Genomic DNA, 24,638 nt, shown 5'->3' with positions numbered 1-24,638 from the left:
CAACCCGGTGCAGAACTCTATACATGCCCATCCTTAACAGTAAACTAGGTTCAGGCACAGCCTATCCCCTGACCTACTTGCCTATACAGTGGTGAACACAATTTCTGCACGCCATCTTCTAGGCTACCACTGGCCAATTTGGTGCTCTCTATAGGTTTTGGATGTTAACTCCATTTAGCCCCATGAGTCCAAAAAAACCCACAACCCTTTAGGGCACTAAGCTGGGAAGGCTGATCTAGGCTGTGGAGAGAGTAATGGGCATAACAGCCTCTTGTACCACTTATGGTTTGCCTTGGACAATGTCCAAATCCTGCCAGAAAACAAGTGATCATCAGCGGCCAGCTTAGTAAAAATTAATAGCCAGTTGACTACAGAGGAAAACAGAAGGCTTGTTGGCCTTCGGAGACAGCAGCAGAGACAACTGAGTCAGCACCCTGTAAATTACCGTATTTTTCGCTCTATAACACGCAGATTTTTTCTCCTAAAAAGGAAGGGGAAATGTCTGTGCGTGTTATGGAGCGAATGTGTGGTCCCTGGAGCCGAAAAATAAAGCAAAAATCAAACCGCGCTTCAGGGAGAAGGGAGCTCCGTGAGACAGGAAGTGGCAGCTTTCCTGCATTCTGCCTCAGGGTCTTACTGCCCACCCTGCTCTGTTTCGTTGCTGTGTTTGCTCAAACGGAACAAAGAGCAGGGAAAGCCCCTCCCCTCCAGGCAAGTAGAGAGGAAAGCAGAGCGTCCGAACAAAGAGCAGGGAAAGCCCCTCCCCTCCAGGCAAGTAGAGAGGAAAGCAGAGCGTCGCTCTATCCTGTCCCTGCTCCGGAGGGAACAATGTATGTGAAGGGAAGAGAGATTACAGGTTCGGCTTAAAATTCTGATTTGACTTCCTGCTTTTTGTTTTTGGGGACACACAGCATTCAAATATGCTTTCTTCCATTTAAAAGGATGAAATCCTTAAACAGTGGCTGGCTTGGGTGGGTGGGTGGGGGGAAACTTTTGCCTTCCTTTCCTCACGTTATAGCCCTCTCCTGCATTCTTAGCCGTCTGTGTTTTTCCTTCCCTCCCCACTTAAAATGTGGTTACAAAGCATGGATCCACATGGATCCTCAGGATCTTTGCATTGGGTCACCCCAAATTCACCATCAGAGCACACAGCATGTCCATGGCTACAGCCTGCCCCCCCAAAATCACACACCCATTGTTGCCTGGGGCTGCAATGGTGCAAAAACGTGGTTACAAAGCATGGATCCACATGGATCCTCAGGATCTTTGCATTGGGTCAGCCAAAATTCACCATCAGATCACATGTCTGTAGCCACAGCATGAAGCACAAAAATGATACGTCCACTGTTTCATTCAGAATATTTTTTCCCTTGTTTTCCTCCTCTAAAAACGATGTGCGTGTTATGGTCAGGTGCGTGTTATAGAGCGAAAAATACGGTAATAGCTGCTAGTGGCCAAGCAGGACCCAGCGCAGGTACAGGGACATCAGAGGCCTGGAACGATGTTTCCAGCTGGTAAAAAGATTCACACTAGTAGGCTGCAGGCCCAGGCACATTATACATTACTTCATTTTCCTGGTTGGCAGTTAGCTGTGGGAAACAAGACTTTGTTCGTCTCATGTTGCTGCTGAACTCCACAGAATTCACATTAGTGGACACAGGATGCTTGTAGCATAGTACACAATCAATTCGGATGTAATTTAAATGTAGTTGTCTGAGGATTAAGACTAGATATGTGAGGGTTGTAATATTGTGGATGTTACACACACTTTGAAATATAAGGAAGCAAGCCACATACAGGCCTGAAGCGAGTTTTATTTAGATTTTTAGACCTATTCATTTTCCAGCTCTGGGCTATGGGTTTTATGCTATTTTGGTAATCTAGTTTGAAACTGTGGGCGTACAAACCTTTAAATAATTCATGCAAATGTCAAAATTAAACGAAACCAAAAGTTCCTCAGTTCTCATTTGTCAAAGAAAACAGCAGGAGATCAGAGCTATTATGAGATTACGTGTACGGTGGACAAAGAATACAGAAGTTCCTTCAACAGTTTGCACACGTGTGTTACATAACGCTGTCCTTTCGTTACTTGTGCAAATGCCCAGTCCATAGTTTTCAATGCTCTTTATATTGCATTGCTGCGTCCTCTCCAGAATATTGGAAGGACACAGTTGAGCACCAAAAAAGTTACGGAGTCATTGTTGGCATTTTAAGAATTTAACAGCGGCTTTATTTTATAGGTATGACAGCTTTGGTCTATAAAATAATTGGATAGCAAAAGTTCCCACACCTGCAATTTCATAACACCCCCTTGCACGGCAATAGCCAGCCCATTCCAAGTCGAGGGTCTCACGATTCCTTTCCAGAAAGTTTGTTGTTCCCCCAGGACACTGTTTGCAGCTCTGCACAGTCTTCTTTGAGCAGCTGCCTGCACACTGTGGCGCTGCGGTGGGGAGAACTCACTGCTGAACGTGCACACGGGGAATGTGAAGAAAGCTTTGCATGGGCTAATGGCGCTGCTGCAGGCCCCAACAAGGGGGTTAAGGGTGCGGGACAGCATGGTAAGAGGTCTATACTAACTTCTATGGAGCAGCTTTCATCTTAGTTCAACATGTGTGGGGCAGCAGAATTTCATCCCAAGCTACCAGATTGCCATTCTACTAAGAAAATTCCCTAATAATGTGCAAAGGTGTGCAAGCATTTATTTTGGGTTTGTATCAATGTGCTGTGTTTTTGGACTAATTGAGATAATGTACCATGTGACCACATCTAAAAGAAAGCACAAAACATAAAAGCAAAAAGCAGTTTTAATATATTTCTAAAATTCAATACGGGTTTTTGTTTTCTAAAAATGGTCATCATAACTAAAACTAAGAATGCTGTGGAACAAGATAAGAAATAATTACTTTGGCTAAAACACCAATTCCGAATAATAATAGCGCTACACTCATTTTAAGGGCTTTTCTGTCGAGTCCTTAGAGAGATTATTTGCATTCCTCAGGTATTCTATTGTACAATTCAGATGAATAAAGACTTACAAATCATTCCTCCACTGCCAGTGAGAGACTTTGATCCAGTGAATACACTATTGTACCTTAACTATAATTGGCAAAAAACCTGACAGTGTGTAGAGCATCACAAGCTTAATAACAAAGGAGAATATCTCAGAGTGTTGACAGATGATCTTCATAATGCAGAAGCAGAGCTGGTACATTTTAGCAATAAATGAGCATGGAGGTCTAAAGGTCTCTGAAGTGACTGACATCAGACCTGCCACTAGCTCAGTACACAAATAGGGTACTGCATCATCCTGTAAAGACAGGTTCTTTGCTTGCACATCTCACTTTTGTGACTTTCAGTGTAAAATAAAAAATAGTTTAAAAGATGCATTACAGAATACTCAAAACATTAACATAAACTAATGAAACTAAAATGGAAGGTGGCTGTCTCTAAGCAGCAATCTCTTATGTTTAGGTCAACAAAACCACCATTGTAAAGGATACTTATCCAAAGCTATGTTGATATCAAACAACACCAACATATCCCCACTCTTAAGTGTAGTGTAGTCAATTGGATAGTCAAACAAGCAAAAAACTGGATAGTCAAACAGGTATTCCGTTCCATCGTATCTACTCCAGAAACCAGTTCTGGGTTTATCTAATAAGAATGACTAAATAATTAATTAATTATTATCTAATAATAATAACTAAAAGGATTCATTGCCCAACATCATTCTTTGCACTATGAAAGAGAGCATAGCAATCGGTCAGAGAGAAGGCACAAGGCATTTAGTTTTCCATGTATGCTACACAGTGAAGCATCACTTGCCCTGGATTGCAAGACTTGAGCCTATCCATTTGCCAAAGTGAACTTCTAGCTCTTTGGCTCCACACATCAACCCAAAAAATCTGTCAGCAAACTTCATCTAAAAATGCTAACACCAACTCTGTAATCAACTCACTTCTTCAGACACAGATATATTATTTTCTTTTCCAGATAAATACAGCAGTTTGAATCAAAGAGGTTCTGGAAAATGCAGATAATGTAAACTTAAGAGGTGTCTTCTCAAACCTAAAGAATGTCAACTTCTCTCTCTCTCTCTCTCTCTCTCTCTCTCTCTCTCTCACACACACACACACACACACACACACACACTCGCTATGTTCTTCTTTGTAGTGCTTCAGTCTTTGCCTCCCTGCACAGCTGCTTTGAAGTACAGGACAAGGCAGTGCAAAATGGGGCTCTTTGAGGTTTTATGGCTCGGCACTTGAATGCTTTCAGCCACACCCAGTTCCAGACTCCTACTTCCACAATCATAAATAAAAATGTCAGAAGTAAACGAAAATAGGAAACCATGATTCCTGATGTGCTCCTAAAGTGTTTAGAAATGAAAGGAGGCACTGGGATTTGATTGTAAAATATTAGTTAAAACCTAGAATAAACTGGTTCTGAACCACTCAAAACTCTGTACACTTACAGAGGTATCTGGTTTGTTGAAGAGTCAGTGATACTATCATCCCCTCAAAGCCTTGAGTGTGCAGGGAAGCCGTGCATGTTTAGTGACATCATCAGACAGTGCCTTTTCTCACCTGCTTTTTCTGGAGTTGAGCCAGAACATATTTGCATGTCCACCCCCATCAGAAACCAGAAATCTGGCAAAAAAATCCATTAAGGTAGAATTTCACAACATTTCTAGAAGTGCTTAGAATTAATTTCTTAGTTTTTGTCCCCTTGTCTAAGCAGCATGAGACACCCAAGAGGCAATTTTGCTCATTTACATTCATTTAATGAGTGGAAGAGATATAGGACAGAAGGTAAGAGTACGATCCTTAAAAGGAGGAAAGATATATCTAATATTTGCTCAAAGGCAATCCCATAAACTAAAGCTTAATTCCTGAACAGAGTCAGTTAATGATTTTGACACATTTTCACCTATACAAATCAAATCATCCTCAAAACCACGCCAAAGAAGAGAAACTATTGGCTTTGGAACAAGGCACAATGAAGTAAAATACATTATGACTATTAGATATCTGTCAGAAACTGAAAATGGATTTTCTTGCTGCACTTCTGCAGATCTCATGAAAACACACACAAAACAGTAAAAAGCAAAGATTGGAAAGCTCTAGTCTTTTCTGCTTTTCTGCTTTATAAGGATCAAGGACAGTAAGCAGATAATTATACCATTTAGGAATCTTCTGTACTTGTGCGAGTTTCAAAGTTATGAAGTAAACATTGAAAACCTGTCTCTTCTTCAGAGCGAAGCCTTAAATGTAGAATTTCAAAACATTTAATTTTTAAATTTAATTATGCTGCTCCAATATTTCAACAGAAATCTGGAAATAGTTTGCATTGGGGATAATGGCATGAGAAAATGAGAAGCAAAGGCTTTCAACATGGCTGCCTAATACTTATTTACATATGCAAACACTGGTGTTTGGACAGACTCAGAAGGTAGCTTAAAAGTTGTACTGATTGTGCATTTTTATTTATTGTAAACCATTTTGAGAACTCCAGAAGGTAAGCAGTGTGTAAATGGAAATAATCATCATAGTATTTCTGAGTGTTCTTCAAAGGCTGCCCCATGTGAAGTACTTCACAGTAGTCCAGCTTGGATGTAAGAAGTGTATGCATGGCTGAAGCTAGGTCTACTTTCCATAGACAGGCTGTTTTGATAGCATAAATAATAATTAATTTTCATCGTAGACCTTTCTGATTCAGGATTTCCCCCGTTCCCTGATGCAGTGAGCCTCCATATTGTCTTTTTGAAAAGGGGTGTAAGATTTGACAATTCCACAAAATATGGAGCTGTTTTGGGGATAGAATATATATAAGCTGCTAGGATTCTATCTAGCGTGTGGCTCTTTTAAAGCCCTATGGGCCACACCCCGACATAATGCTATCCTCAGTCTCAGACGCAATGGCTTGAACATTAGCCTACTTGCCAAATCCAGCTTCTAGTTGATACACAAGTTTAGTAGTATACACCCAGAAAATCTCCCAAGAATAAAAGCAGGTGGCCACTGAACAACCCAATGGATTCCTTCACTGTATTTCTTCGAAGGTCAGCAATTAAGCTCATGTAGAAGCAACATAAACAGGCTACCCTGGCAGCAAGGCAAAGACTGTGTTATTATAGACATGTTCTTTAGTGATAATGGATTGTATCCAAAGCAACGCTAAGTAACTTCTTCTGTTAGCAGAAGGATTTACGCTCTCCTCTCTCCTCCCCCAGTGGCCCTTAAATCTGTTCCCACATCCCTCCAAAGCAGATTGGGGGAGGGTTTGGTGAGTTCCATTGTGCAAGCGTAAATCTTTGTGCTAACAAAACAAGTGCACTGGATGCCACTCACTGTCCATCCTTATGACTTGTTAGTTCCATATAAGCCTGCTCCATATAGTCATAGTCTTTGATATAAATATTTCTAAACAATCAAATGAATATGCTGGTTCATACATTCACCAGATTCTAGAGCTTAATTCAACATGGTGGAGCAGAATGATCTCCTTCCTTCCACCATTCAAATAACTTCCTGTGTCAACTGCAGCCTCCATATGGATAGCCAATTCCATAAATATGTCTATCTCTCTTCCGCACCTTCTTGAGGTAGATAAACTTTGGGAATGGCATGAAGCCTAGGAAGCGTTCACGGGAAATCATCCACGCGGTGGATTATCATGATGTACACTCCACTACCCTATTTCAGTGCCTGCTCCTGATGACTGCATGATCGCTGGCTCAATGGAATCTTAAACAGGAAGTCATGAATGTTGTTGGCATTATAGCAATTACAAGAATATTAATCAGCGAAAGGGTTGTATCATTGCAGACGAAGAGTCAGCTACAGCTATTACATTTGGGACACATACTCCTCCCAAGATCCATCTTTAGTATAAGCAAATAGTGCACCCAATTTATTGATTTCTTTTGGTTGGATCATCCGTCCTTATTTTGCCCCCCACCTCCGGTACTTCTGGGTTTAAAGTACATAAATTCTAGGAGGAAGCATATTTAGAATTCTTCATTCATGCTTCCCTCCTCAATGCAACAAAGCAGACATGGTGGCGGTACCAATACTGGAGATATACTAAGCCCCAGTTCACTAAAAACAAACAAATAAAAAGCTTAAGAACACTGAAAGTGTACCAGAGCAGCTCATCAGGTAATGAACTAAAGTTATGCTCACGCATTCTACATCTTTTTGAATTGCAAAGGAAGAAAACAAAGATGACCCGTTCCTATACCTTTGCAGTTTGCACATTATAAACTTTGTTTGCTAATTTACCAGCAAAGGCACACGCTTGAAAGTCTTGAAGTTGATGATACACTTACTGTACAAGCAAGCAGTATAATTACATAATAGGCTGAAATAGCTTTGCAACAATATACCATTTTTAAAAAACAAAACAACAACAACCTGCTGTATAATTACTAAAATACTAGAATGGCTCTAGATGAAATTCAAGCTTATGAAGAAGAGTATACAGCAAAAAATATTTTTAAAATCTCAACATAATGCAAGTGTTGACAGTGTCTGCCTAAACACAAATTGCTAAGTACATCCACGTTTCAAATGTTCCCCCCCCCTTTGTTGCACTTAATTTTCCCCTTGCATATAGATAATTGGAAGGAAAATTTATAAATGTAATGACATTTGTAAGTACAGTGGAACCTCAGGTTACGTACCGCCCTCCTTACAAATGCTTCAGGTTACAAACTCCACTAACCCGGAAGTAGTTGCTTCGGCTTGCGAACTTTGCCCCAGGATGAGAACGGAAATCGTGAGGTGGCGGCAGCAGCAGGAGGCCCCATTAGCGAAAGCGCTCCTCATGTTAAGAACAGTTTCGACTTAAGAACAGACCTCCGGAATGAATTAAGTTCATAACCGGAGGTACCACTGTCTACACAAAGTTTAATATATAGAGAGTAAAAAGATTTCCCTTCAATTTTTTTTTAAAATAGTTTGTTTACAGCTACAAACATTAACAAACCATGGTTACAAACATGAAGAGTAAAAATAAGTGCTCAGACATCTTTTTATGCATTCTTATGTGTGCACATTCTTATGCATAAAAAGTGATGGGCACAAGATGGAACTCTAGAGAATCTCCATGCAAGCTGCAATGGGCCTAAGCAGCACACTCCAGAAGTGGAAGGAGAGGAACCAGTGTGCCATTGCACCTCCAATTCCCAAACCACAGAGCTGGTCCAAGAGGATGCCACGGTCAATGGGATCAAAATCCATTGAGAGTTCAAGGAAAACAGTGTGCCTAAAGTGATTTCAGGCCTGAAGCCAGGCTGAAAGGGGTCTAGGTAATCAGTTTCATCCAAGTACATCTGAAACTGCATAGCCACCACCCTCTTGAGCAACTTTCCCCAAAAGAGCATATGTGATTCAGTGGAAAATGACATACATTGAAAGGTCCGGATTCCAATACTCGCTAAGAGCAGCTTTAATCATTTTACCTAGGCTTCACAGCAGCTGCATTCTGATGTCATGATGGCTCATTTTGTTGGGAACAAATCTAGGGCAAACCTTGTGTTTGTGAGCATCTCCCTCCCTTCTCCAGCATCATTATGAAGAATTCAGAAACTTTAGCTTAAGTGATTATCCACAGCTTGTCATATTGCAGTGGTACCTCTGGATGCGAACGGAGCCCCATTCGCATCCTGAAGCGAATGCAACCCGCATCTGCGCGGGTCCCCGCTTCCATGCATGACGTCATTTTGAGCATGTGCACATGCGGCAAAACCTGGAAGTAATGTGCTCCATTACTTCCGGGTCACTGTGGAGCGCAACCCAAAAATGCTCAACCCGAAGCTACTTCAACTCGAGGTATGACTGTATTCTACAATTAGCTGCGATTAATCTTAACTGTGGGCTACTTGGAACAAGCCAACTTCAGACCATGAGTTATCAACAAAACATACTTAAGAATAACCACAGTTTAGGTTTCAGAGATAACACTACATTATAGTTAACTGAAAACGGGAAGAAAGGTTTCTGAGCAACGACACTAGAGAAGCAGCACTAAGGTTTGTTGCTGTCATGATAAACCACATAACAGCAGACTGCAACCAATGGTCAAATGTGCATGTAAGCCAATAATTGTGGCATAATAAAAGCATACTGAACATAAGCTATAGGCTGGTGTGTGCAGCTCAATCTTTTCCATTTCAGTCGTCCACTGGTGTGTAAACTAACTGGACAGAGGAAAGTGTAGCCTTAAAATATGGTTTATTGTTGGATGCACAGAAAACAGCTCCTGCATAACTATGTCTTAAAGGAAAAGATTCTTGGCCATTACATAAATTATAAACACTCATAATTATCAATTATTAGGGCAATAAAAGTGTAAACTATGAAAGATAACTTAAAACTAAATTTTCTGAACACAGTACTTTAAAACACTGAATGACCTTTTGCTTCTATCATGTATAGAATTAGTCAAATTTCTGTTGTCCCTTAATAAAAGCACAGTATAAATGCTTTCTATCCCTCTAAACCTAACAGTCAGAATTACAGAAACTGAAGGTGCAATTCAATGTAGTGATTCATAGGTTCTCTAATAGAAAGATTCAGCAGTTTTCAATCAAGACCTTTATTCCTTCTCTGAATAAATGATGCCTGAAATTTTTATTCTTGTTCTAATGGAATTTCAATGGCCTTCACTGCAAATCTACTGGAAATTTTCGCATATTAAGTAGAAAAAATTAAATGATGTTAACCACATTTTAATGTGATTAAGTCTGACAGGGTCATTATTTCTGCTAATCATTCAGTTTAAAGAGCTCAAACTAAAGTTTATAACAGACAATTTTTTTAATTGTGTATTGACTGTATAAGAGAATTTAAGGCCACTAAAAATATAGATTCATTGCATTTCACATGTATAGACCCAATAATCTCTTACTCTCTTGAGGGGGGGGGGGAATAAAAAAAGACTTAATGGAGTATTTACTTCTATAGTTCCTTTCCATATAATGGGGGTGGGGGTGTTTTCAGAAAGGGTATGCTTTTCAGTATTGTGTTATATTCAAGTCCTGGCTTTTTCTTTTAAACTACCACCACTTTTCTATGTTAGCTACTGTAAGAATCGCCTTGCTGAATCAAATGAAGGGTCTACTATTCGAGCACACACAACAGAGAGATGTACTGAGGTAGCCAGTATGTCCTCAGCATTTTGATAACCAGGATGCCTTGCCTCTGACATAGACCTTTCATTTTTAAGCAATCATACCTAATGGCCCTGGATAGCCTTTTCCTCTATAAATTTATTTAATCCTAAAAAAACCCTGCTTATGATAGTGCCCATTCCCACATTCTGTGCCACTGAAACTCCTACTTTAGGTATGCATTGCATATTAGCCCTGAATCCACTTGCCAACTGATTTAATCACACCATCCTTGTTCTCAATTCAGGTAGGTAGCCGTGTTGGTCTGACACAGTCGAAATAAAAATAAAAATAATAAAAAATTGTCTAGTAACACCTTATAGACCAACTAAGCTTGTTCTGGTGTTAAGCTTTCATATGCATGCACATTTCTTCAGACACACCATTGTATTTTTCTCGTCACACTATCCACAGTGCTATAAATATCTATTATACTCCCAATTGTCAACATCTTAAAACTTTTCTTCATAGCAAGTGAGCTCTGGCTATTTCAGTTGCTCTATTCTGTCCCTTCTCTGGTTTTAATTACCTATTTCTGAGACCAGCTTGCAAAATGGACATAATTCCTGAACACATCCTTCGGTAGATGAGAAAAGCCAAAACCAATACAAGCAAACAGGACAGGATTGTGCTCCGATAACTTAAGCTTGCAGTATTTAAAATATCAAATTTTCAGCAACGTCAAAGTTTTATGACAACCCAAGTATAGCATCAACTGTATTACTCCTCTTTTATAAAGACTTGTCATCTACAAGTCCACTTGTAAGGGTGCTGACCTAGTGAGAAGTAACCAAGTAAATAATAAATTTAGTTAATAGTTCTATAAGGCCACATTTGCAGCAGGAATTCTTAGGTAAATGCAGTAAATTCCATTCACATGTTTCTCTTCCATCAGAAGGTGAAGAAACAGTCTCGTGCATGTGACTACATTATCCACACACATGCACCAGGAGAGTGAGACCGCACAATCTCCCATGCCCCCTAGGTCTAGGTACAAAGGAAAGCTTTTAAATATGTCAATGAGTCATAAAGCTTCACAGCTGCCATCTTTTTGGGGGGAGAAGTAATGATTCAAATGTCAATATGCTATTATAGAGGTGTAGGGTTGGAAGGGACCCCAACGGTCATGTAGTCCAATCCCCTGCAAGGCAGGAATCTCAACTAAATCATACATGACAGCTGACCACCCAACCTCTGCTTAAAAATCTCCAAGGAAGGAGGGTCTGTTCCACTGTTAAACAGCCCTTACTGCCAGAAAGTTCTTCCTAATGTTTAGTTGACCTCTCCTTTCTTATAACTTGGAATACACTGGTCCAGGTCCTATCCTCCAAAGCAGGAGAAAGAAAGTTTGCTCCATCCTCCATGTGACACCCTTTCATATATTTGAAGATAGCTATCACATCTCCTCTCAGTCTCCTTTTCACCAGGCTAAACATACCCAATTCCCTTAACCGTTCCTCATAAGGCTTGGTTTCTAGACCCTTGGATCATCTGTCTTTCTTGGTTGCTCTCCTCTGCACATCTTCTCTAATAGAAGGTGAAGCAATGAACTAATTCAGCTTCTTTACTACAGTGGAAACTCGTGTTACGGACAGGATCGGTTCCGGAGGCCCGTCAGTAACATGGAACTGATGCAAGCCGAAGTGCCACATCTGCGCACAGTGCAATTTAATGCTTCTGTGCATGCGTGAGCGGCGAACCCGAAAGCAACCTGTTCTGGTACTTCTGAGTTGCCATGGGACGCAACACAAAAACATATAACCTGAAGCGGATGCAACATGAGGTATGACTATACAGTGGTACCTCAGGTTACAGACGCTTCAGGTTACAGACTCGGCTAACCCAGAAATAGTACCTCAGGTTAAGAACTTTGCTTCAGGATGAGAACAGAAATTGTGCCCTGGCGGCGTGGCGGCAGCAGGAGGCCCCATTAGCTAAAGTGGTGCTTCAGGTTAAGAACAGTTTCAGGTTAAGAATGGACCTCCAGAACGAATTAAATACTTAACCCGAGGTACCACTGTATTTGCTGTTTAATAGACTTAACTGCCACTAGCCATTACTTGTGTCTGGTACAAATGATAAGTAATGACTAGCAAGCAAATCTTACAACAAAAAGTTACTCCCCCCCTCCCCGATGCTCACCTGGGTGGGAGCTTCTCCTTGCCAATACCAATTGTTTTTAATCACATCTGTTGCCCTGTGTAGTTTCCACTGAAGACTGCTGCTGAATTGCAGCCCACGTGCTTCAATTTAGAAAAGGCTACCTCCGGCACGCAGTTATATGTGGCTACCACCTAAGTAGCAGGTAGAGAGAGACAAGCACGCAGAACACAAAAACATATCATCTGGCTATGAAAAGATTGCCAGGGGGTGAGGTGGGGGGGTGGAATTCCACAGATGGCTAATATCACATATTTTTATTCCTGGTTGCAGGTGATGGTCTCTTGCATTATACAGCCATATAAAACAGTTGCTATGAAAGACTTAATGATGCAATACAGCAACTTATTACACCTACACTTTCATAAATATGCTTAGAAAAGTAATAAAACGTGAAAATTTGTAGCTCAGACAACATTATTCATCCTTATCCATCCATAGCATTCCAACAGATTCAAAACAGGATTACACATGGCTGCCTGACTACAAGCACATGCCAGTTCTCATCTTTTGCCTTCCTAGGGAAAAAAAGTGGTGATAAAATGAATGAACGTACTCATTCAGGCACTGAATACACATTTAATGTATTATGCAAATTATCAAGCAATATTTCAGATTCTATCAGTGCAATACCCAAGAATGGATTGCTATAGTAGTAGTCTAGGGCTCTGGTATTGTTACTGATTTGCTATTGTGCTGAATACAGCACGACTCATTGCAGAAGTGCTGAAACCATCTTGGTCATCTTGATAGAACGTTAATATTAAAGCTACATCTACATGTTCCTACCAGCCTGATCTCCTTCCCAATCATTCTTTACACAGCTACCTGTATAATATGGATCCAGGTCCATCAATGAGACTTCATATAGTCTGGAAAGCTGAAGGAAAATAACTACACCATTCAATATTTCCAGCCCTGAAGCATATTACCAAGGCAAGGATTTGACACCCCCCCAAAGCAAAGAGAAGCATGGGGAGCCAATGGCAAGCCACTAGTCAGTAATGGCTATTGTCTCACAATTCCCATGGGTCAGAGCCAATCTTTGTGTACTAGCAAACATAGTTATTGCTAGGAAATAGCATCACTACATCCCCACAGAGCCAACAGAATGATATCGCCTGCTTTGAGGTCACGTCTTCATCAGAGTCCCCTTCACCAAAGGGGACGCGGGTGGCGCTGTAGGTTAAACCATAGAGCCTAGGACCTGCCGATCAGAAGGTCGGCGGTTCGAATCCCTGTGACGGGGTGAGCTCCCGTTGCTCGGTCCCTGCTCCTGCCAAACTAGCAGTTTGAAAGCACGTCAAAGTGCAAGTAGATAAATAGGGACCACTCCAGCGGGAAGGTAAACAGGGTTTCCGTGCGCTCCTCTGGTTCGCCGGAAGCGGCTTAGTCATGTTGGCCACATGACCCGGAAGCTGTACGCCGGCTCCCTCGGCCAATAAAGCGAGATAAGTGCCACAACCCCAGAGTCGGTCACGACTGGACCTAGTGGTCAGGGGTCCCTTTACCTTTACTTCATCAAAGACAGAAGAAAACAGTGATAGCTGACTTTATGAAACTGCTCTCTTCTAAAGGTTCTTTCTCTTGTGACAACAGCATCATAGGAACTGCTACAGAGCAGCTCCAACCACTACCAATATTGTTTCCCATTTCTGTCAGGAGCAACTGTAAAGTGTGAGAAGCCACAATCTGCACTCCTCCCATATAGCTTCCCATGTTACTTGAGCAGCACAGGAAGAAGGTGCATGGGCAGTGATCCCATACCCCAAATGTAAAATGAGAAGGGACTTTAAGCGACACTTGCTGATATCGCAACACTCACAATCTGGTAGGATTTCAATTAACAGAAGAGTGGACTTCTTTGCACGTAGGAGGCAACGGACTGCGTAATGTTATGCCTCTGATGCTCATAATCCTCTTCAACCAGGAAATGTATTTTAATGCAAACACACATATTCAGGAAGGCTGCAAAATATGATCAATGTTTGCATTCTAGTTAAACGTAGCCAGAATGAAACTGATATTTTCTTTTATCTATTATAAGATCAAGACATGTGCATAACAAGGACCACTAAAACCAATCATATACCATTGGTTTTTGTATGGAAATTTATGGTTGATTTTTATTTATTTTATTTGTCTGTTAAAACACCTTTCTGATGAACTGTACAAGAACCTTCCTCAATTCAGTAATGTATTTAAAGTTACTGTAGAGATACAAGTTGCATTCAGACTCATTGTGCTCAACAGAGCCATAAGGCTAACACCTTGTACACTTTCCACATAACACTAAACTATGGTTTAACGTAACATGACAGTGTCTCAAGGTTACAAAGATTGGAAACTTTTGCTTGGTTACTTGTTCTATGCAAACCCAGACCAAATGTGCTTAGTGTTAACTATGATTTAGGAAACAAGCTAACTTAAAGCATGGTTTAGGATTTCAGCTAGCTTTCATAAACCATGACAGCACTTTAAAAAATGTTATTTATTTTCAGAATATAAATACATCAACAACAAAAACCAAAAGTATAACAAGAGTTGGGCCTTCGATTCAATACAATGATCAATTACAAAGAGACCACTTAATACAGAGCAAGTATCCAATTGTTTCATTATGTCTTTCCATAAAGTACTACGTGTTATAAGGGACTGATAATTATGTTGTTCTAATTATGTATATAATAAAACTATACCACATTGTGTTGAATGTATCTACTCGCATGCTCTTTACTCTAAATTAATGTTGAGCTGACCAGGGTCCAAATTTCTTGGAAACAAGTCTCAAGCACGTGAGGCAATACAGACTTCCAAAATATTTCTACATTAAGCCTGGCTGCTGTAAATAAAATTCTTAGTAGATCCAATGTATATACAATGATGACTCCTTTTTTTTCTTTTTTAAAGAATGGCAAACTGCCACATGCAGCGCCTTACTTGGATGTGTCTGGAGTCTTGGAAGCTTGACTACCCTACGTTCTCCTACAAATGGACCTTGAGCTTGTTTGGAGGTTCTAGCAGGGGAGCGCAGCTATCGTATACCCTTGACTGAAGAACGGTACACTCCTTCTATCTGGGATGGTCGTCTCTTCCACTGAGCGCGCAGCTTTGGGAGGGACGCACATGGAGCGGTGAGGGAGGAAGGGGACACCCACCTAGCCAGCCAGATCAGCCGAATCAACCCTGGCGATCAATGGGGTGACAGATGTCGCAGCCAGATCGCCCTCACATCCGATGAATCTTCTTCATCAAATATTGAAAGGGGTGCTATTCCAGGATTCTGAGCAATTTGGGGAATTGTAGTAAGACTAACTTCCTAAAAAGGGACGCGGGTGGCGCTGTGGGTAAAAGCCTCAGCGCCTAGGGCTTGCCGATCGAAAGGTCGGCGGTTCGAATCCCCGCGGCGGGGTGCACTCCCGCTGCTCGGTCCCAGCGCCTGCCAACCTAGCAGTTCGAAAGCACCCCTGGGTGCAAGTAGATAAATAGGGACCGCTTACCAGCGGGAAGGTAAACGGTGTTCCGTTGTCACGCTGGCCACGTGACTCGGAAGTGTCTCCGGACAGCACTGGCCCCCGGCCTTTTGAGTGAGATGGGCGCACAACCCCAGAGTCTGTCAAGACTGGCCCGTACGGGCAGGGGTACCTTTACCTTTACCTTTAACTTCCTAAAATATCTTCTTCCAAAATGTCTCAACAAGTGGATGATGCCACCCCCATGTGAATATATGTACCTAATCCGCCACATTCCCTCTAGCATATGGGAGAGCTGGAAGACGATATTTGGCTAAGGGTGATCAGGTACAATCTATATACAGTCTTTAAGGATTGTTAAATCCCCCGGTAGGAACAGATTTAAAAAGAACGGAAGATCCCAACATGTGCAGGATGTATGTTGGTGCCCAAGTTGTTTTCCCACTGGTGTCTCAGCTGAGTCTAAGTGACCTATTCATTTTTGAAATAAAAGTATATATAGTAGAAGTCAAGTCTTTCATCTGTATAGCTGAATCACAAAACTTTATCAATTATTTTGCTTGTTTTAAGCCTCTCTGAGTTACTTTTTGTTTACAACTTGAATGATATGTTTAATAAACAATAACTATTTATGCTTAAGTAAACAGAAAAACAGAATCAATACTCACTACTATTATAAATATCAGGAAGAAGTTTCTGAAAGCAAGAGCTGTTCAACAGTGGAACGGACTCCCTCGGGAGGTTGTGGACTCTCCTTCGTTGGAGGTTTTTAAACAGAGGTTGGGCGGTCATCTGCCAAAGATGCTTTAGTTGAGATTCCTGCCTCGCAGGGGGTTGGACTAGATGACCCCCGGGATCACATCCAACTCTACAATTCTATTATTCTATTGACAAGAGCAAAGATGTGCATCTGCTCTTACTTCCAGGATAGAAAAAAACTGTGCTCCTCCAGATCCTGCTGGACTACAATTCTCATCAACCTTCATGCTGACTGAGTCTGATGGGTGTTGGGAATCCAACAAAGCCTGAAAGTTCACAAGTTTCCTGTGCCTACAATCTTAAAGTAAGATTGTGACAATTGTGGCGATCACAAAGGATCCCCGGACATTTCACCATCTATTGATCCCTGTGCCACCACTTTATTTCTTGCTGCCACCACCCAGGCCCTACCTGGTACAATACTGAGTCCAGTCAGGGTTAAACTGGAACATAAACTTCTGTTTATTTATTGCAATTTAACAAGCATGTGGCTTCATAAACGGTATCGGTCAAGTACAATCATGGGGTGCCTATCCAGACCTATAACTTCCGCTACCTGCTCTCACTCACTAAACCACCTCAGATATTTACTTGTCTTCCTAGCCCCTAACTGTTCCCGACTCAGCTTATTTCGCTACACTAACTCAACCTACCCACAGACTCTATCCCAATCCACTCCCACTCCAACCAACCAACCACCCAACTCCCAACTCCTCCCTTCGCCCCTCCCAGAGCTGGTTTTATAGTCCCTCTGACTCCACCCCCCTGGGTTCTGATTGGGTAACCTGTTTAACTATCTCACCTCCAGCACTCTCATATGTTAACGTCACAACAATATACATAATTTTTAAGATATTATGTATGCTTCCTCATGATGCAAATGCAGCTGCTAACAAGAACTGAGGTGAACATCGTCCTTTAGAGTAGGAGTAGCATCGTATGTTTTGGACTACAACTCCCATAAACCTCAGCCAGCATGTCCAATGGGCACAAATAAGAATCTATAATATGTGGAGGGCATCATGTTGACTACTCCTGATTTAGACTAAAGACCCCCTTTCTTGCAACTAGCAGTTTAACACATTTAGCATTGTGTTTAGCATTGTGATCAGTCAAAAGCAGAAGAGAAAAACAGTTGTCTGCCCATAAACAATTCCTTTCAAATACCATTCATTGAAAAACTTCAGAAAACTTCTCTCCAACATACAAAAAATGCTTCTTAGCACAAATACTTCAATATTATAACAAAGGAATGCCAGAACTACATTAGATTCTATAGAAAATGAATGTGCTATTTCAATATTAATGCTCCTTTACTTGTTTCTACTCCTTGAAGTCTTTTCAAAAAAGAAAAGCTTATTGGCATTGTCGGAACTATTATGTCTGATACTATGCACTAGTACATCAACTAAAAGTGCATCAACCTCACAAAAATTTTGAGCTCATCTAAAAAGAGTCCCTGCTGAATGTCCTAATGCATCTTATTGTGAGTCTTCAACAAATAAAACTTCATGTATGAGCTCATGATGTGCTTTGCTGCTGGAAAGTCACAAACTCTGTGGGAAGCTTTTTATCTTCTCAGCAGTCAGTTTTCCGAGAACATCAGTGCAGCTACTGTAGTTACCTGTAGATTACTTGTATTTTCTCACATCTGTGTCCAGCAATCTAAACCATGATGATAAAGGGTCATTAGGTTTTGAGTGAGGAAGGGGATGGACTAGACAATTTGCTCTGATAAGCTCCTTGTTGTGAGCTCCAGTTTAGAATGTGAAATGCTAGGTATGTACACTATAAACTGGAACAAAAATAGAGCTATCTCTGAACGCCAATTAAAATGGTGCTGCTTAATCATTTTTAAATCACTAGAACACATGGTGTATTTTTCATTTTGCAATTAAAATACTAACGATAAAATAATTCTGCCACTGGAAAAGGGCATCAGTGGTCTATTAGCTACAAAAGAATTCAGCTACAATTACTAAGATAACTGCTGTTTGGAGCACAGCAAAGCAATTTCCCACAGTGGGACTTACAGTTCAATTTACCAGTTGGGCAAATATTTTGTGCTCTGTAGTGGTCTAGAGAGTTAACAGTTACAGCTAACATTTGAGCAGTGTTATACTTGGAGAAAAGTTTCTTCAAGCCAAATAGGTTATTTACATCCCAGTCCCTGGCACTTTACTTACAATAAAACTCATTCATATCAATCAATATTATTTCTAGGGAAATATGTTTAAATTGCAGATACGCTAATTCAAATTTTATGTTTTATAAGTTTTGCAGATGTCAAAGTCAATACTGTATCTGTGGGAGGGGAATCTGCAGAAATGTAGTATTTGAACTTGTCCTTTGTTTACCTGGAAAAAATCACTTTGCCAGAAAATATATAAAATTGAACATGGAGTTTTTATTTATTAACTTAAAATACTTCTAATCTGCTTTTTCGGGCAATGCCCATCCAAAGCATCTTAGAATAATAAAAATACGGTGCAAGTAAATTCTGATCCAGAGTGTACTATATTTCTTCAGGTCACGATAAGAGCACTGATATAATGCAACAAAAATGACTTGGTAGACATAGGAAACATAGTATTTTAGAACTAAATTATTGAAAACACGCCATAAAAAGAAAAACCTGGAACATTTACATGTAATCTAGAAAGCTGGTAAATACGAAAGATTGTTAGAATATACATTACAGCTGCAATATCTGTCAACAATGTCAACAAAGTCAACAATGCTGCTTTGCATTCTTGTACAAAACTTGTAACTTTACGGATTTCCTTCTTCTACAGAACAAACTACCCAGAGACCCAAGTTCTTTTACTAATTCCTTCTTTAAAGGTGACATTCACTTAATTCAGTAGATAAATATTAGATCATTCAAAGGGCCAATCTGAAGGTAGAAATGCAGGACACCAGCAAGGTTTGTTCAGAACAGTCATATTTCAAAGTAAAGGTAGAATCCACTATAGAGAGGGGTGGGCTTTCAAATGTCATTGGGCACCATTAAGGACCATTGCTTCTTTTCTGGAAACTGTTACAATATTTGATCTGGCCATTCATTCTTAAGTACATAAATGCCAGGTCTTGTTTAGTCTATTGTGTTTATAATCATGTTACGCCAATGAAAGGTATCTATACTATGTATTTTAGTTTGTCAGAAAAGAATGGTAATTGCTCTACTAAAGCAAAGTGCACCCCCCCAAAAAAAAAAACTCCTAACACCATTCTAGAGAGGTTCTGCTATCATTTTATAAAGCATTCCAATCTTGGCTGCTTTTGCTCTATAAGATTCAACTAGTAGCCTGTACATAGACACTGACTTACATATTAGATGGGCTGCATTAAAGTATTCTATTTTCTTCATAGGCTTTCATGGTTTCCATCTAATGCATTTCCAGGTCTTTTACTACTATTTCTTTGCCTTGCTCCATTAAAGCAACTATCCAGCAGCTAACAGATTAAATTAAGATAAACCAATGTTAATAGTCAACAATATTTGAAAATAAAAATCCATGAAAATATTCATACACTAAGCCATGGTAAACTGGAGGCATTTAGAAGACCTGAATGTGTCAAGAAGTTTGACAATTATGACTGGAGCCAGGAAACTGTAGCACCGCAGAATTTCTTATGAATTTCTCCAGTTACTTTTTATAAATGCTGTCTTAGATGACAGCTTAATGTGTACCACATGCAATATTTATTCTTCTTTAGTGTCAGACTGTCTAGCCATCCAAGGGAATACAAAGAATGTCACTTATTAGGATAAAAGCACAGGGAAGGTAATCAAGGACATATGTAACATCAGCCAATCATGTCTTATTTCAACATCCTATTCCATTCATAACAGTTCAACAATTATTTGCTTACTAATAACTTGCTTTCAGCCTGTTTGTGTTCCCCATAATGGTGGTTTGCATTTATTTTTGCTCTTTAGAATTGGACACTTGCTGTGCCATGCATGTTTGTCAAAACTTTGTATCTTCTGTCAGAAAAAGCTTAGCATATCAAATCATTTTGATCTGCTGCAAACCATGAATAGAACAATCCAGTTACTCACAATGTCAGCAGGGCAATGAAATAGCTGGATATTAAAACTCCTCAAAATGTATATAATGCACTGCCATTAAAGAAAAAAAAACACACTTAAAAAACAAGGAAGACTTTCATATATAACATATTGATACCCTAGAATATGGCAGACTTCTTGCCAGAAGAAATGTTTAAGAAGGCCTCACACTGACATATGGCAATTATTTTTTAAGGGCAGCTAGATACATACCACCCCTTGCAATCTGAATGATTTATTATATTTTTATTAAACCAAACAGAACACACAGGGAGGGGTGTACCTGCTGATACATTTATACCTACTCAATCTGTTAGACAGGCATGCGCTGTGGAAAATCAGTAATTCCCAAAGTCAAATAAGAGAGACTGATAGAGGGAGCCAAAGACAAACATTTATCATACTGAAAGGTTTTTAAATGTTTTTTTAAAAAAAATTAAGACCCCCAAATTATAGGTTAGCCAACACTGCATTAACACCTGAATTTCATATTAACTGCTAGTACCACTGAATAGTTTTGATTTTTGTTCACAAGACAAAGGCTATTCAGTCATTTGCAGTAGGTTCAAAATGTACAATCTGCTTATAAAGTTTCTATGAGAGGCATATAGTAATCTAGAGACTGAAAAATCTATGTATTTAATGCCCCTACTGGTTATGTTATCATGTGTGGTTCAAAGAAAGTTATTATTTTTATTTATTAGCACTATTTTGCTGCTGCTGCTGTTAAAACTGCTAGCTTTTCAAAAAAATTCAGAGTAGGTAACAAAAAGTAACAAAGGAAATAATACAAAATGAAATACCCAGCTAAATTCAAGTGCAAAACCCTATGCGCATTTAATTCTAGGTGCTGAATGGCAGTTCAGCAAGCAGATCCTTATATTCAAGGGAAAACGTAAGAAAAGACTGCTGGATCAGGCCAAAGGTCCATCTAGTCCAACATTCTGAGTGGGATTAATCTACAGAGTCCCATCAGCAGAAGCCCTGCACAAGGACTTTGGCTTGCACAATAGTGATCTTGCCAAAGTTATTCATGCCCTGGTAAGTTTGTGAAACATCTGCAGCGAGGTGATTTACCCTGTGATTGTCAATCTAAACTGATTGGGGAGTTGTATTTTCTGCTGCATAAGGCTGGCACTTCTTCTGAAGGACTCTGGAACAGCCTTGAGGGAAGCCAAGGGTGGCAAGTAGCCAGTGGCCAGTGAAGTCTTGGTCTGGCAGGAGCTACTTTCCCCCCTCGGCGTCCCTGCTCTCGATCACCTTAGACAGCTCAATTAGCACACTGGAAGCACATGTTTCACGATTGCTGAAATGCAGGCTGCTGAGTGCTAGCCAGTCAGTAATGATGCACTTGCAGCAAGTGGTTCCCACTAGAGAACCACTTAAGAGGCGGATGCTACTGGAGGTGCTTCTGGACCAACCATTGCTCCAGGTGGCAAGAAAAAAACAATGGCCAGGGCTTCTTTTTCCTAAGTTCAGGCTGTGATTCCAGTTGTAGCCACTCCTGGCCATTATGACAGAAGTCCTGGTAACTATGAGGCTCGTTTACTGTAAGAAAGAGAAAGACCCTGAAGACTGTTTGAAAACTTCACTTAGTTCAAATAGCTACATCTAAAGAGTAAGCCAGTGGGAATGTCTAAAACTGATACTGAGATTAATTTCTGGGCACAATTTAGCGAGCTGTCGTTTAGCAGCAAATGAGCATGGTCTAGAGTGCCTTACTTCCATGTATTATTCCAACGGGGCCAACATAACCACTTCCACCCTTATTACTTTTAAAATGAAGTGTAAATTCATTTTAAGACCAAGCCTACAATACAGCCGCCTACCCTTTGGCAGGAAAAAGTAAAATTGGTGTTCTCTTAGCTGCAGTGGTTGACAGTCTGTTTCTAGACTGAAGATGATTGATCGTGAAAATAATATAAGCTTGGAACAAAAAAGTATGCACCCAGATATGAATGCATTGTAGGCGAAGTCTTTTCAAAGGCCCACAGAATAAAAATTTACAGAAGTTTCTTGCAGTGCAGTAGTTTCCTTACTAGAGGAAAGCAGGAAAAACATAGTTACTTAGTACCATTGATGACATTTATGGCTGCTATAGGTACATATATTACATATATTATGTTGCACAAGCAGTGATGTAGTTAATTGATTTGGGAGTCACAGCGGATGAGACACTAAATGCCAGAGACGGTTCAAAATTTGTCAACTTAACTATTTTGCTGGTCTAAGTTTTTTCCACAGCAACAGTAGGGCTCATCTTATGCTCTTATCTACCTTACCGTCTACCCTCAAAAACTGTTTACTCAGAAGTAAGTAACAATGAATTAAAACAAGACTTGATCCCAAGTAAGTGTGCGTAGGACTGCAGATTCCAGTGCAGGTGGCTCGACAGTATATTCAACATCCTATGGTTTTTGTACCAAAGTAGTTTTAGAAAATGACAAAATATACATCAAAATCAGATTATATAAAACAAGATCAGCATCTAAATAAAACAACAATCAGCAATAGCCTTTTTTTCTAAAGAGTTCAGTTTGCCAAACAGAGAACAAGCAGATCTCTATTGGAAAAACATTCTGAAGCGTATTGACAGCCAATGTAGCATAGTGGTTAGACTAGAACTGGGGAGATCCAAATTCTAATACACACTCAGTCCTAAAGCTCATTATTTCTCCATTATAGCAAGGGGTATTGTGAGGATAAAGTGGAATACTATGAATACTGCTTTGACTTCCTCGGAAGAGAGGTAGGATACAAATGAACTAAATATATTCAATTAAAATGCAGCACCAAAACTGAAAAGGTCCCAACTCTTCTGCCTACCACACAATCTACAAAGGAAACACCCTCGGGTGTGGATCTGAGCACACAGGATGGTACATACAGGACAAAGCAGTCCTTCGGATATCTTGGCCCCAAACGGGTTGGGGCTTTAAAAGCACCAGCACCTTGAATTGGGCTTGGGTACAAACTGAAATAAATTGGGATAAAATCAGAATTATATGCCGTGAGCCCTTGCTAAAAGTCTGGCTGCTGTATTTTGGGCCAGTTGTTTCCAAGCACTCTCCAAAAGCAGCCTCGTGTAGAGCATATTGGTGAAATTCAATATGGATGTCACTGTATTATAGCTTGAATAATTGTGGCCAGGTCATTTTTTTAAATGATATGGTCACGGTTGGCATATCAGTTAAAGAGCATTTCTGGCCACCCTTGCCAGGTGATCACAGAAGAGCAGCCATACACCTGTGTGGATTGAAGTCTTACTTCATTCACCTCTATCCAGACCACTACCAAAAGCGGTAACACAGATGCTGACTGGATGGCACAGAGAAGCAGTATTCCAGCAGCACCTTCTGAGACTTCCCCCTCTAGGAAGGACTGTAGACATTAAAGTACAGTATTCTCAGTTCTATCCTGGCAAGGTGCCCCAGAAGGATATTCACAGCTGGTTATATAAAAAGCCACTGAGAGGTCCAAAATAATAAACAGGGCCACACTCCCCCTACTCATCTCCAGGTCAATCCAACCCAACCAAGGCAATTTCAGTTTTAAGCCAGACTGAAATAGATCCAATCAATAATTTTTTCCCCATGAAAATCTGGGAAGGCCTATGAGACCATGGATAATTCTTCTTCTGGTTCTTCTGCTTCTGAGGTTGATGTTTTCCAGTCTTTAAAATTTGCCATTGCTATCTTTTGAGGAAATGCAGACTGAGTTGTTTTGATGGCCACACTGATTTTTTATATTTCTTGGTTCTAGGCTGAGCTTAAAAGTCTTCAGGGACTTCCTGGTACATGCTATGGCTAATGGCCTCTACTCTGATTTGCTTTGGGGTGAACTGCCCTCACCCCAAACCAAAGTGCTTTTTCCTGCCTTTCCCTGGGCCTGCCTTTAGCCACAACACTCAGTCAAATTTTGCCATATGGGATAAATGCTGGGTATTTTCACACTTATTAACCTTTAGTTCATTAACAACTGATGTAACGCAAAG

The 24,638-nt window shown here is 40.3% G+C and overlaps 1 protein-coding gene and 1 long non-coding RNA gene across 7 annotated transcripts in view; both read right to left on the bottom strand.

The window, feature by feature from the left end:
• OLA1 (Obg like ATPase 1) overlaps positions 1-24,638 on the bottom strand; it is a 90,497-nt gene that overhangs the window by 11,372 nt on the left and 54,487 nt on the right. The window lies entirely within an intron of this gene.
• LOC308582222 lies at positions 17,008-23,032 on the bottom strand. The gene is made up of 2 exons (XR_014005560.1): positions 19,900-23,032; positions 17,008-18,234 (listed from the first exon to the last, which is right to left on the bottom strand). It is a non-coding gene; the product is annotated as an uncharacterized lncRNA (long non-coding RNA).

The sequence above is a fragment of the Podarcis bocagei genome, assembly GCF_964188305.1.
Source record: "Podarcis bocagei genome assembly, chromosome: 1".
Classification (NCBI taxonomy): Eukaryota; Metazoa; Chordata; class Lepidosauria; order Squamata; family Lacertidae; genus Podarcis; species Podarcis bocagei.
The sequence above is the reverse complement of the archived record's forward strand: the minus strand, read 5'-3'. Positions and strand labels throughout refer to the sequence as shown.